Genomic DNA, 12,525 nt, shown 5'->3' with positions numbered 1-12,525 from the left:
TTCGGTGATGGCACAAAGAAGCTGGAGTCATTCATGATAAATTCCAGGACGACTGTAACGCCTTTTTTGTACCACCAATGATATTTGCCTGTCGGCGATTGCCAGGAAGCCAGATGCTGAAGTCCTCCCGCACAGAGGACGAAAGGAACCTTCTGGTACATGGCAGACGTGAAGCCAGAGCTATCAAGAGCCCTATGCAGTGCCAAAGACTCATAAACATAGAGCAAGGATCCCACTGAGCCTACATTGAGTTATTTCCTGTTTATACATGCACTTGAGTGCACATGAAGTGAGGACAAGAAAGGAACCTACTTTTTAGTCGCACATATGAAGACAGCCATAGAAATCCAGTTAAATATGCAAAAAACCCTACTTATTTACACGCGAAGCTATACAAAAAATCCTGCTTATTTACTGGCGAAGCTAAAAGCATTAAGACACTACTGGCAATGCAGCCGCACATACCTCTGTGGTGCTAAAAAAGGCATAGTAAACAGAGTGATAACAGCGGTAGGAAAAACACGAGAGAAAATAAAGAAATCAGAAATCAGGAAAAGGAAAAAAGGCAGGGATATAGGAAAACCAGAATAAGGAGTGAAACGAAAGACGGAAAAACAAAAAAAGAAGAAAAAAGAAGAGAAAAAAGAAACAAGACCCCAAAAAAAACACCCCAACAAGAGATCGAAACACTATAGTCAATGGCGCAAAGTCAAAAGCTTTGGTTGCATAAGCCCAAAGCTGTGCGATCCCGGTAGAATATGGTCCCCACTAAATACCTCATGGCACCGCTCGGCTGTCAGTCAAGAGCATCAGGCATAGGCTTGAAGCTGGGAGAGGTCCCGTGAACATGGCTCGACGGAGGCCAGTGGTGTGCTTTGATTCTGCGGATCTTTACAGGCTGGACACCGCGGAGGCTGCACCAGCCGCAAGCAGAGTAGTTTGAAGTTTGTTTTTGAAGTTTGAAGTTTATTTTACCACAAAGGAAAAATTGATACATGAAATGTGGTAGGGAAGATGGGAAAAAAGCTCCACATTTCTAGCTTGACTAGCCCCTCCTCCCAATAACTGACAGCGGACGCGTTGACAAAGGTGAGTAGCACTTTGCGGCCTAGCTGGTTCTTGAACGACAAGCGCATAATTGAGAAAGTTGCACCCGTATCCACTAACGCCATGGTGGGCACACCATCCACAAGCACATGAACCGTGTTTTTCAACATAACAACCGAGGGAGGAATTTCTATACGCAGCGCACAGTCTCCAGTGGCCTCACCTCCAGCGGCCGCGCTGACTAGTTTCCCGGCGAAGGCGATGGGGAACGTCGCCGGGGTGACGAAGAACGGCGCGCAGAAGGAAAAGGTGGTGGTGAGAAACTTCGGTCGGAAACGGGAGAGCGGCTGCGTTGTCCGTCGGGCAGGGGATAGTCGCTCGTGGTCAAGGGCCATTGCCAAGGAGAGTCGTAAGAATTGTTAACTGGCGGAGCAGGATGGACGGGCCGCTCGTATCGACGCGGTGGACGGCGGCGGCAATAGCGAGCAATGTGCCCCTCGATGCCGCAGCGGTGGCACACGGGAGCGATGCGACGAAGACATTGTTCTCTAGAAGATTCTGGCGAGGCGGGAAGCACTGAATACCCACGCGCGTCTTGAGGCCTTCTGGCTAGACGCCGGAAAGAGCGCGGAGGCGGTCTTGAACGATGTTCGTAATCCGGATCGTAGTGCAGTTGGAAGTCCGCTGAGCGTGAGTAGGAGTGAGAGGGATGACTAGGGCCACCGAATCTGGACGTGTGTGCAGTGTTTGCTGAACTTAGCCCGGGCATCGAGGGTTCTATTAAAGGAGACCCTTGATAAACGGGAACTTCAGACGGCACAGATGGTGGACACCGTGCATGGGGCTCGAATCTCAGAAGTTCCTCGCGAACAATCTGGCTGATCATCGTGGAGAGTTCCGTAAAGCGCTCTTCGACGCTGGCCACAGTTGGGACGTTTGCCAGCCGCCCAAAGTTGGGCGTAATATGACGAGTCTTCAATGCCTCGAACGTGTGGACGTGCCGAATGACGTCTGAGACGGCTCTCAGGTCATCGCTCGCGATCAGAGAAGAGTACACATCTTCTGCAATGCCCTTCAGAAGATGTCCTAGTTTATAGTCCTCGGTAATATTACCATTCGTTATTTTGGATAACTTGAGGGCTTCTTCTATGTAGGTTGTGCAAGTTTCTTCCGATCACTTAGCCCTGTGTGCAATAGGGTGCCTCGATGCTCAGCGCTGCGCCGTACAGGGTGGAGACACGACCTTCGTGGGCGCCATCTTGGGGCAAGCGCTGAAATGCGGGCCTACGGAGCGTCGGCCGGTATCCTTCTTTAGAACGCGCTTTCGCTAGCAGGCTGAGCTGTATAAGGTTTCTGCATATATGCTCACAGTTCTGAGCACTTTTTGCTTAGTGATATAAATGAGAAAAGAGCTAGCGTTTGCTTACAAGCACAGCTTTTAGAGCAAATGGCCACTGTGCAGCTAGGACAGCACTTACTTTTTGGCCGTCTCAGATGCTCAAGGCGGTTATTTTAACTGCAGTGACTGCTTTACAGAGCAATGCCTTTTGTACTGCCAGAACATGACGGAGTTTATAAGGTGCATGACAAGCAAAAGGCTTTAACTGCGTCTGTTGATGCAGATGAACAACTAGTTGACGTTTTAGTCAGCCGCGCATATGAAAAATATTTTGCATCGCTGTCGGCTCGGGTCTCTTCCTGGTCAGGTGGCGTCTCAGGGGTTGGCGAAGAGCCTTTTGTAGCGTCAGGTGTAGAACTACCGGGAAAAAGCCGCGGTGCAGGCGGCTTTCTTCGGTTCGGCTGAGCTGTTCGCGCAAGAAAGAAATTAATTCATCAGTACCTAAAAATATCCGAGGCTCTAGTGCTGCTCAGATTATCTGATGCGGATACTAGGCTAGCAAGCCGAATGTGGGCAAAATCAAACAACGTCGGGACAGCCGTTGACTTGAGGAGCCGCCGTCCATTCATTCTGTTGCCCTCAAACTGATCTTCCTCGAAGTGGCGCTAAAATGAGAGAGACGATGAAACTGTTATTTCGCACCTCTGGTCGTGCGCACGCAAACACATGAGATAATAAAAAGGCGTTAAGGAAGCGGTGCGACATTATAAGCACAGGATCACGAAGTATTTCTGTGGACGCCAACCAAGCGACATTCGGGTGTCGGAGGGGCAAATTTAACTTCACTTAAATTTGGCTTAATCTCGGTCCGGTATTTGCGCGTTTGACAACGGTGCACTTCGCCTCGCGATGTGTCATTACATGGAGAAGAAAGAGCTGTATTCGGGATGAACTTCTGTACTGCGCAGGCACCTTGCTTCCTCGCCACCGCTTACTTAAAGCGACGGCCAGTTCACAATAGAAGTTTCTTCGCGACTAGTCGAATTGCCAGCCATATGCTGTAACCGACTTAATTTTCGCGAGGGCCTAACGTTTGCGTTCGTTGCGAATCGCAAATACCTCGAAAAATTATTCCCGTGAATAATTTGAGAAAAGGAAGGTGAAGGGGCTTATTATTTGTGCTGCGCAGAATTTAGCACTCGCGAAAAGACCACTTGCAAAATTCCAGGACGGCTGGCTCGTAGGCAGGTTTTTGCAGCCAAAACTCTCTGTTCATGGACTGCATTTCCACTTCCTACTCTGGCCAGAAAAGTGGGTAGGTAGCACGTGGGGGGTTCACCCGTCAGCCTCTATTATATTCTTTTTTGAAAAGGAGAGAGGGGAATGCTCCTTAATCTGCGTGAACCGGAAGCCTCGCAAGATCGAGTGTAAAGAGCAGCTGTTGAAAGAGTACAATGGCGCATTCCTTCGACAAATACCGGGCTCCACCTGCTTCACGTGTTTTCACCGCGGCTCTGAACAAAAAGAATGTGCGATCGCGAGAGAGTAAAGATCATCGTGAGACACTCCGTGAATGATACGGAATGAGTGTAGCTCACTGAAAGTTAAAAGACGCAATGATTCATATATTTAGCTTGTAAGCCTTCACATAACTGGTAATTCAAAATGTTCCGCCTCAAAAACAAAGCGCGCTACTTCCAATGCCAGGCAATGCGATGCAACACGTGCTGTACTCACGTTTCTAACTAGGCTTCGAGCTGCAGCTTTGAAGGCACACAAAAATTCCTGTTGCGCACAGTGCGAGATTGGCGAACAAGGCAAAAACATATATTCAAACCGCACAAAGTCAGTGCTTACAAGCGGATGGGCGGAGCGGTGTGGTTATAATGTTATTCCTACTGAAAGCACATAACTGTGAGCGACATTTAGAAAAAGATCTAAAATTTTTAGCACAGACAACGACCACGAGAAAGACGGTACCCGTACGGAAATGTCATATCTGGTTTGATATGAAAAAATCCAGATATGAACAAATAGGGATTTGGGCATATAAGGTCTTATATGAATATACGGGCATATATAGCCTGATATGCCCAATTCCCTATATACCATTATCTGAATGGAACTCATATAAGGAAATATATGTATATATGGTCGTATATGTCCTGATATGCCCAATTCCCTATATATCCATATCATGACTGAACTCATATATGACAATATATGAATATATCTGGCATATATGGCCTGATATGCCCAATTCCCTATATATTCATATCATGATTGAACTCATATAAGGATATATCTTGCATATATGGCCTGATATGCCCAATTCCCTATATATCCATATCATGATTGAACTCATATATGGATATATCTGGCATATATGGCCTGATATGCCCAATTCCCTATATATTCATATATGGATTGAACTTATATATGGAAATATATGTATATATGGTCCTTATATAGCCAGATATGTCCTATCCTTATATGACCATATCTGATGGAGCCCATATATGGGATTTCTATATATGGTCTTTATATACCCAGATACGGCCAAATCCGTATATAGCCATATCTGCGAACAGTCATATATGGATGAATATACTTATATGGGCCATATATGCCCAAATATAGATAAATCTGTATATGTCCATATTTGGTTGGAGCTTATATATGGAGCTGGTTCTATATACGAACATATACTGACAGATCTGCACATAACCTTATATACTTTTGGTTAAATGTTGAAGGGAAATTTCCCCTAAGGCGGAGCAGACTTCCATTAAGTTATTAATTACTTATTCGCATCCATCCAAGCACAGTCATACACCATGTCCCCAGACCAGGACGAATCTTTTTACGAAAGAGCAAAAGTTTCTGTGGAAGCTGTGTCGGGTCCCTTTGTAGCCGTGTGACTGCTTGGCGGAATGAAAATGAGTGATTACTCCCTTATTAAAACCTTATAAGCTTTCATATGGAAATATATAATAAATGGCAGCCTATGTATATGTGCCCTCATACGGCGAGATCTACCGAAGGAGACGGTACAAAAAACAAATTGAAGAAATCCAACGATTTGCGGCGCGCTTCATCTGCAATCTCTGCAAGCACCTAGGCTGCCCTTCTCCAATGTTGCAGGCTGCTACTTTAGAACAACACCAGCATCACAGCCAGTAAAACTTTTCTCATTCGAGTTCTGTGCTGCTCGCTCTCAGTGACTGCCTGCAACAGCGACGCGGCCTTCTATCACATTAGCCAATAAAGAGTGAGCCTGGGGCGTGGCGTCTCCAAACAGTGATGGAGGGCGGCCAAACAAAATATGTAATGAAATTAGCTACAACCATTGCAGAATGCTGTCATACATATGCCGTTATCGCCACATGCAGACGTAAGCGACTGTGCAGTACGTCCTTACCGCTACTACTTCATATATGTAATACAGCTTAAATTTTTGACGCAGATTTTTATTTTAAAACTTTGAGAGATACGTTGGTGCTGTGTAGGGGGGTTATACAGGATGGTTAACATTATGTAAGCGATAAACCTGATTTAATAGCCGATTAATTAACTAACATTAACTAATGAACCTTTCATTTTGATTCTAAGGGGCAATATTATGTTGCCAAATTAAAGGCCGTCATCGTAAAAGGTGAGCCCAGTTTCTAACTTTTTTTTAATTGGTATAGGGGTTTGAAATATCGAGCGCCAGATTTTGCGCATTTCAAAGCTCGCTGAGTTGGTTTACCCGCATTGAAAATGCATAAAACTGTCGGTCACTCTTTTTAAGCGTCAAACACGGACACCGTTTGTGTATTTTGTGATGTAGAAAAAGTTTCTTTGAATTCGGCGACGATACGACGCGCAGCGACGCGTTTATGGATATCCGAAGCGGACAAGGCAATTCATTGAGCTTGCAAGTGTGTATGTTCAGTATTTCGAACCACATTAACGATTACGAAAATTTAAAAGCTAAGGTTATCTTTTTTTACTGATGGCCTTCATTTTCGCGATACAGACTTACGCCCCAAAATCAAAATTATGAAAGCTGATTAGTTAAATATAATTAATCATTTTTCAGATTATTGAGCTCTATTACGCACATAATGCCCGTCTTGCTGTACGGTCGACCTTCACTGACCAAACCGACATCTCTCGCACTTTGTAAAATAAAAATCTGTAAACGTTAAAAAATGGCATCCAATACATATCTCTAAGTGCTGCTTTAAATTGAAAAACCACTCGGTTTTATGCTGCTCTAAAGCTCCTGATAATCATATAGCATAGGTAACACAAGTAACACAATTACCACATAGAAATTGCGCAGGAAATTTTATTGGGGTACATTTAATGCTCTTGTGGTTCTATAGTTCTGTATGCTTCTTATCGTCGATGCTTTTCTTTCTCGTTCCTTATTTCGCTGAGTTTAGTGCCCACGGCCAGCAACAGCAGCTTTCCGGAGAGCTCCCGCCCCTTCTTGGTCGGCAGGGCCGTTGTGTAGGCTGCGTGGGAGATAATTTAGAGCGATCATGATATAAATCTGCGCAGAACTTGTGCACATGGCCACAGTAGCATAAGTTGAAGAATTATGCACTGAATCCGAGACACCCTACCGTAAAATCCATTGTGGGATATTAAAGGTGCCCTGCGACGTACATAAAGCATGGGTTCTTTAATCTTTGTATGCAGAGTAAGGGACATTGTGAGTCCTGAACGCGCAATGAGATCACCGAAATCATAATATTTGATATTTTAATCTTCGCTAGAAATGCTTGTTTCGAGCCGATGGTGTCGCAACGCGGCGGCCATTTGCGGCAGCGGAAATGAGGTGGCATCTAGATAGAGCGCTGCCTTTCTCATTGATTGGGCGTCCAGTTTGCATATTGTTCCTTCATACTTGTGAAATGAATCCAAAATATTATGTCTCTGAGTACTGAAAGCTTTTTCGCATGCCACAAAAACTGGAAAGAAGCAGGGAAAGCGAACGAAAACTAACAAGAATGCAGCTAGGGGCGACACTTTCCATTCCGCTTCAAACCTTCATGGCGGCCAGCGCTGTTCAAAAAACGTTGGCTCAGACCAGAAAGCGCGCGCGTCGAGACCGGCCGTGACCATACCAAGACGGCAGCGAAAAAAAAGCCAGTCGATACACCTTGCCCAAAATGTGAAGAGAAAGGCGGGACAGGAGACGGGAGTCGAGTTTGGGGGGGAGGGGGGCTACCGCTGACAGCGTTAGAGTCCGACTAAAAAAGAAACTTCGGGAAGCTTCCTTTGTCGTTAGTCCCCCCTGCCCTTACTACGGTGTCGCGTACACGGGGGGAAGACGCCGTCAAAATGCGCGGCTGTCTACAGCCCCGACAAAGCAACAACTGCATGCACGCTTCCGCTGCGTGGGCGCTAGGCGCGGTTCTGATTTGTAGCGCCCAATCTCGGTACTGGGTGAGTGAAATGGGAGAGGGAAATGCGTTTTCGTCTGAGCTTTTCATTTCGAATTTTTAGAGTGGAATAACTTTCGCTTGCATGCTCCGATTTCAATAATTCTTTTTGCTCTGGTCTCTGGAACGCATGATGAATCTATTTAATAATATTAACTGGTACAGAGCAAATCATCGCGATGCCCCTTTAAAAGCTTAGCCTCATGCTTTTTTTTGGGGGCTTTACCATTAAAGTTTCCTGGCACAACCGCGAACGGAAACAGGTATACGCCAATTGTTTCTGAAACACGTTCGTTCGCACTAACCACCCGAAATAAAACGCGTACCAGCTCTTCATTCCACTGCTCCTGCTTAGCTGTAGAGCGCAAGCCTTGTGGCAAATGTAATGGGGCCATTGTAGCCTAATTGAATACGCAGAACGCAGCAATGCTGATCCCGTGTTAAAATAGAATTAGCACTATTACTTACGACAATGATACGTGCATATGACAGAATCCATGACAGGTTGTTGTCTACGTCTCGTTACTTAGAAAATACATCCCTAACTAGCCCCGCAATGTGCTTAGCGAGGTTAGTCTATGTTTTTTGCGTTACACAATTCATATCATGCACTTGAACTACCGCTGGCAGGAACGCAACTCGGTGGCGGTAAAAATTTAGCTACTGAAAAATGAGAGATTACTCTCCGACTGCACATAGAAATAAATCATGCATTATGATAGCATTTAGCTTAATTTATAGCCCTATCATCGAAAACTGCCGACGGCATTGACAAAGGTAACCAACAAAGCAATACGGGAAAAACAGTAAATGGTTGTTCACGCTTACCTGAAATATTGATGATTGCAGGTTCACAGAAACCTTGGTATTTCCCGCTCACTTGCACCCTGGATCCTTCCGATGGCTCATCATCCCATGCATGCTTGGCGCAGGTCATTTTCACGACGTCAAAAGTGTCTTCTTCCTCAAAACGCACAAGTGTGGCGCTGTACCATGATTTCAAAGGAAAAACAAATGGATGCAACAACGGGTATAACCGGAAATTGCTCCGGCACGAAAGTGCGTAGCACACTGCAGAGTCCAGCTTCTAGCTCTGTGCAACAGACGACAGTCAAGGGTGGCGCCACCAATGCCTTCCTTAGCAAATATCTGTGCATATCTGTGCATGTCAGATATCGGCACCTGCGCACGGGCGCTCGCGCGCGCGTCAGAAGCGGGGTCCGGTTTACAACAATGGGAGGACCGCGGGGGCTGTCGGGGACTTTCTTCTTGGCTTGAAGCTCTCCTCCCCTAAATTTTCTTGGAATCCTTGCAGCTCCCCAACCATCTCTTGTTCACGGCTTGACATTTTTTTCAGTCGGCTCCCGAGGGAGAGCGAGCCAGCACCAGGAGCATGGAGGTTCATGCCACTTTTCGACGCCCGTCGCGGTGCGTGCTGGGCGCGCAGGCGCTTCGCGTGTATGCCTTGGAAGTGTCCATCGAGATGGGGCTTTATATCGCGTGTATCTTTATCAACATAAATATAACTAACGATACCCCTGCTGCGTCGTGTTTTTGGATCACTCTGTAGGACGTATTATGTAAACTGAACCGAATAAATATTTCGTCCTATCTACATAAACCAAAGAGAGGCTTGATTGAAACCTGTTATATTCGAAGTGATTGTTAAAGCGAATTTCGAAAATCGCTAGCTCTCTGCTCCTTGTGCTGGAGACTGCGCAATGAATTCGACCATACATCACGTCAGATACATCACAAAGGTCCCAATCGCCTTTCCTAGAGATTGATACGATGCGCAGCTTGACGTTTGCATTCGCTCGCAGATTTAGCATCTGCTTGTTCCGCAGATTCGGCACCCCATGCGTGAGCGGTCTTCTCTTCTTGAATGCCTATACTAGCTGCCCGTTGTGGCACATAATCACGTCATTTTACATGTTTGTTGCTTTAGGACAGGGTAGATTACGGGAAAGTTTCAGCTGGTTATCAAAGGTAACGGCGCGCCTTCTCTATCAAATATGTAGCTAGTAAAACGGCAATTTCCGTTTTGGACAAATAGGTTTCATGTGTTTTTTGCACACATAAATGATGTTGTGAAGGTGCGGTTTCACAATTTATATTAAGAAATGATTAGCGGTACACCACAGCGGTTTCTGTATGCAAGTTATTCGGCCAAGCGGCCGTATAGTGTGGTGGGATTATCACCGTTAATTTCCTAACAAACCTCTTAAAATTCTAATTACTTGTTGAGGCTTAAGTGCTTGTTTTTGTGAAAACACAGGCAGTCATTTTGTTAGTGCGTTATCTTTGCCTGAATTTTTCAAAAAACGACGGCGGTCTGAGGTATCTTCAATGTCCGGTTAAATCGACGTGATTACGACCTGACTAGAGTGACCAAGGGCACCAAACTTTTCCCTGGTGTGATGACCAGGTGCATCTCGTGATGTTGCTTCGATTTCTCTTGCCTAGAATGAAACAAAACACTTTTCAGCTTCTTCTAGTGCTCGTCGTCATGAACACACAAAAATCAGCAACAAATGCCTTCTACCAGGGAACAGCAGTTAGCATACTTCATTGGAAAAATTAGATCGCTGGTATATACTGTTTTGCATGCATTATTGCACGGATTGGGTCGGAATTTTTTTTTTTGAGGGGGGGGGGGGGATTTGTGTGCGCTGTACTCCATTGCAGCACACAACAACATGTTGTAGTTCTTTAAGGAGAAGCAGAAGGCTGCAACGGCTATAAGAACCGAATTGCCTGATCTGAGGGTCGCTTTTCACTCCAAAGTTGAGGACGGGGATCGCCATCATCGTCATCCGTGATCAATTTTACAAGACAAAGAACCCTCCCATCGACCACCGATTAGCTGCTGTTGAATTCAGTCGGGCAGGGTGAGGCTACCCTTGTTTTTTGTCACATCTGCTCATCAGACATTCCATAAGCCTTGACTGTGACTCGCTGCCCTTGGAGTCCACTCTGCCACTCTAAACGCCGACCTTTGTTCGGCTCGTTACTTGGCGACCCTAAGCTCATTTTTCCGCATTTTGTTAGTGCTAAGATATGGATGACACCAGTTTGTTCAGTAATACTCTAATCGCTCCCCTTGACGTTATCGCTAGTATTTTCCTTGCCATGCTCAATGCGTGCTACACGGCTGCTTGAAATCCCGTCGAACCGATCGCCACTCGAGTCGACAGAGCTTTGCGGAAAATGGGAAAAAGATATCTTAGCGGAAAGTTGAGCACTCAGAGGCTCTTCGGCGTCCGGCCGACATTCGACGGTTTCAAACGCTTACGAAATGCGAACAGAGACCGCCCCTGTCATTGGCGGTGGCCGTTATCTTGCCTCAGAGTCGCGTCCCGCAACTGCTTCGGCCCTCTTGATTTCGACATCTGCTGCTGACTTGTTTCTTCTCCTCTTTGTTTAGCACACTGCTTGCGTTGTCGCTAATTTAGTGCTTCAAGTTAATGACTCGTCATTCAGCATTTACAGCGTGTGCGTGAAATTTCAGCGGGAATACACAAATGTCGACTGCACTGCAGTACCACCGTTGCCTGTGATCGTTTGTATGGCATAAAACGCAAGCTATGTTAAATATTCTCTTTCTGATGCGCGGATTGTAACTATACTTATTTACACAGCATGATCACTGCAAGAAGACCGGATGATTGCGACGAAACACTTGATAGCCGGAGAACTGGCGCTTCTCGGTCGTGGCAGATCCGCTTTCTTCCATACCACAAATACTCGGTGCTGAACTGCTTTATCCAGAAGCATGTTCGACGATTGATCGCATCAACGAAAAGGATCTCATTTGTTATCCACGAGCGGCGCCAGTGGTCGACTGTTGACGGCTCCCTAAAGCAATGCTCGGCATGCCGGGTGACACCGGCGCTTCCCGCTCGTTCTATTCGTCCTGCGATATCAGCAATCCTCCGCTAAGGGTTACAGTTTCCAAAACTTCACTTGTGACAATTTGCATTCGCCAAAACTTGTGTATTCACACTCCACAAAAGCCGAGACCACATACGCGAACAATGCGGACTAGCGCTTATTCGTCGAAAGCAAGGGTCTCATCGAAGCAGCTCATGACGGCGCTGGAGAGCTCGGAAAGCGCCGTGATATGTTCTGGTTGCGTGCACAATGGACTTCAATTCAAGAGACAAAAGCTATCTTTCTCTGGTTTAGTATTTTTTGCGGTAATATGGGGAGTCATCGTACTAAGAAGCAAACATAATGAGCGTGAGCGTCAGGTTCATAATAATTAGGATAGGATGTACAATCCAGCCGGAATGAAACGCGAACACGCATATCGCCTTCTTTTTCTACATTGCAGAGAGGTATTCACTTGCAGCCAGTTTAAAAATATATACTTCGGTAGACCCTTCACCCAGACACAGGAATCAGGCTAGTTCTGCACGACAGTTGAAAGTAGACAGGCAAAATATTTTGTTTTGTTCCCATGCGCTGTTCGCTTGCCTTGCTGTAGACGGAACAAAGTGGGCTTAACTGTTAACATGTGACCAGTAAATAATTTACATTGCATTTTTTTTTCACATGGTGTTTCGAATAGGGTTTTAATAGCCGAACGACAGCTGTGGTGTCGAAGTTAGGTATAGGCTCCATGCGCTGCAGTTTGGCGAGCACGAGTGACGTCATCTAGGTAACAGGGAAGAGGGAGGGGGAGGGGAGGGAGGTGGA

The 12,525-nt window shown here is 45.9% G+C and overlaps 1 long non-coding RNA gene across 1 annotated transcript; it reads right to left on the bottom strand.

The window, feature by feature from the left end:
* Positions 1-6,772: 6,772 nt before the first annotated feature.
* Positions 6,773-8,811, bottom strand: LOC149356128 (uncharacterized). Its single transcript, XR_016289359.1, has 2 exons — positions 8,653-8,811; positions 6,773-6,891 (listed from the first exon to the last, which is right to left on the bottom strand). It is a non-coding gene; the product is annotated as an uncharacterized LOC149356128 (long non-coding RNA).
* Positions 8,812-12,525: the final 3,714 nt, after the last annotated feature.

Source organism: Amblyomma mixtum, chromosome 3, assembly GCF_055824585.1.
Source record: "Amblyomma mixtum isolate Tamu chromosome 3, ASM5582458v1, whole genome shotgun sequence".
NCBI classification, from domain to species: Eukaryota; Metazoa; Arthropoda; class Arachnida; order Ixodida; family Ixodidae; genus Amblyomma; species Amblyomma mixtum.
The sequence above is the reverse complement of the archived record's forward strand: the minus strand, read 5'-3'. Positions and strand labels throughout refer to the sequence as shown.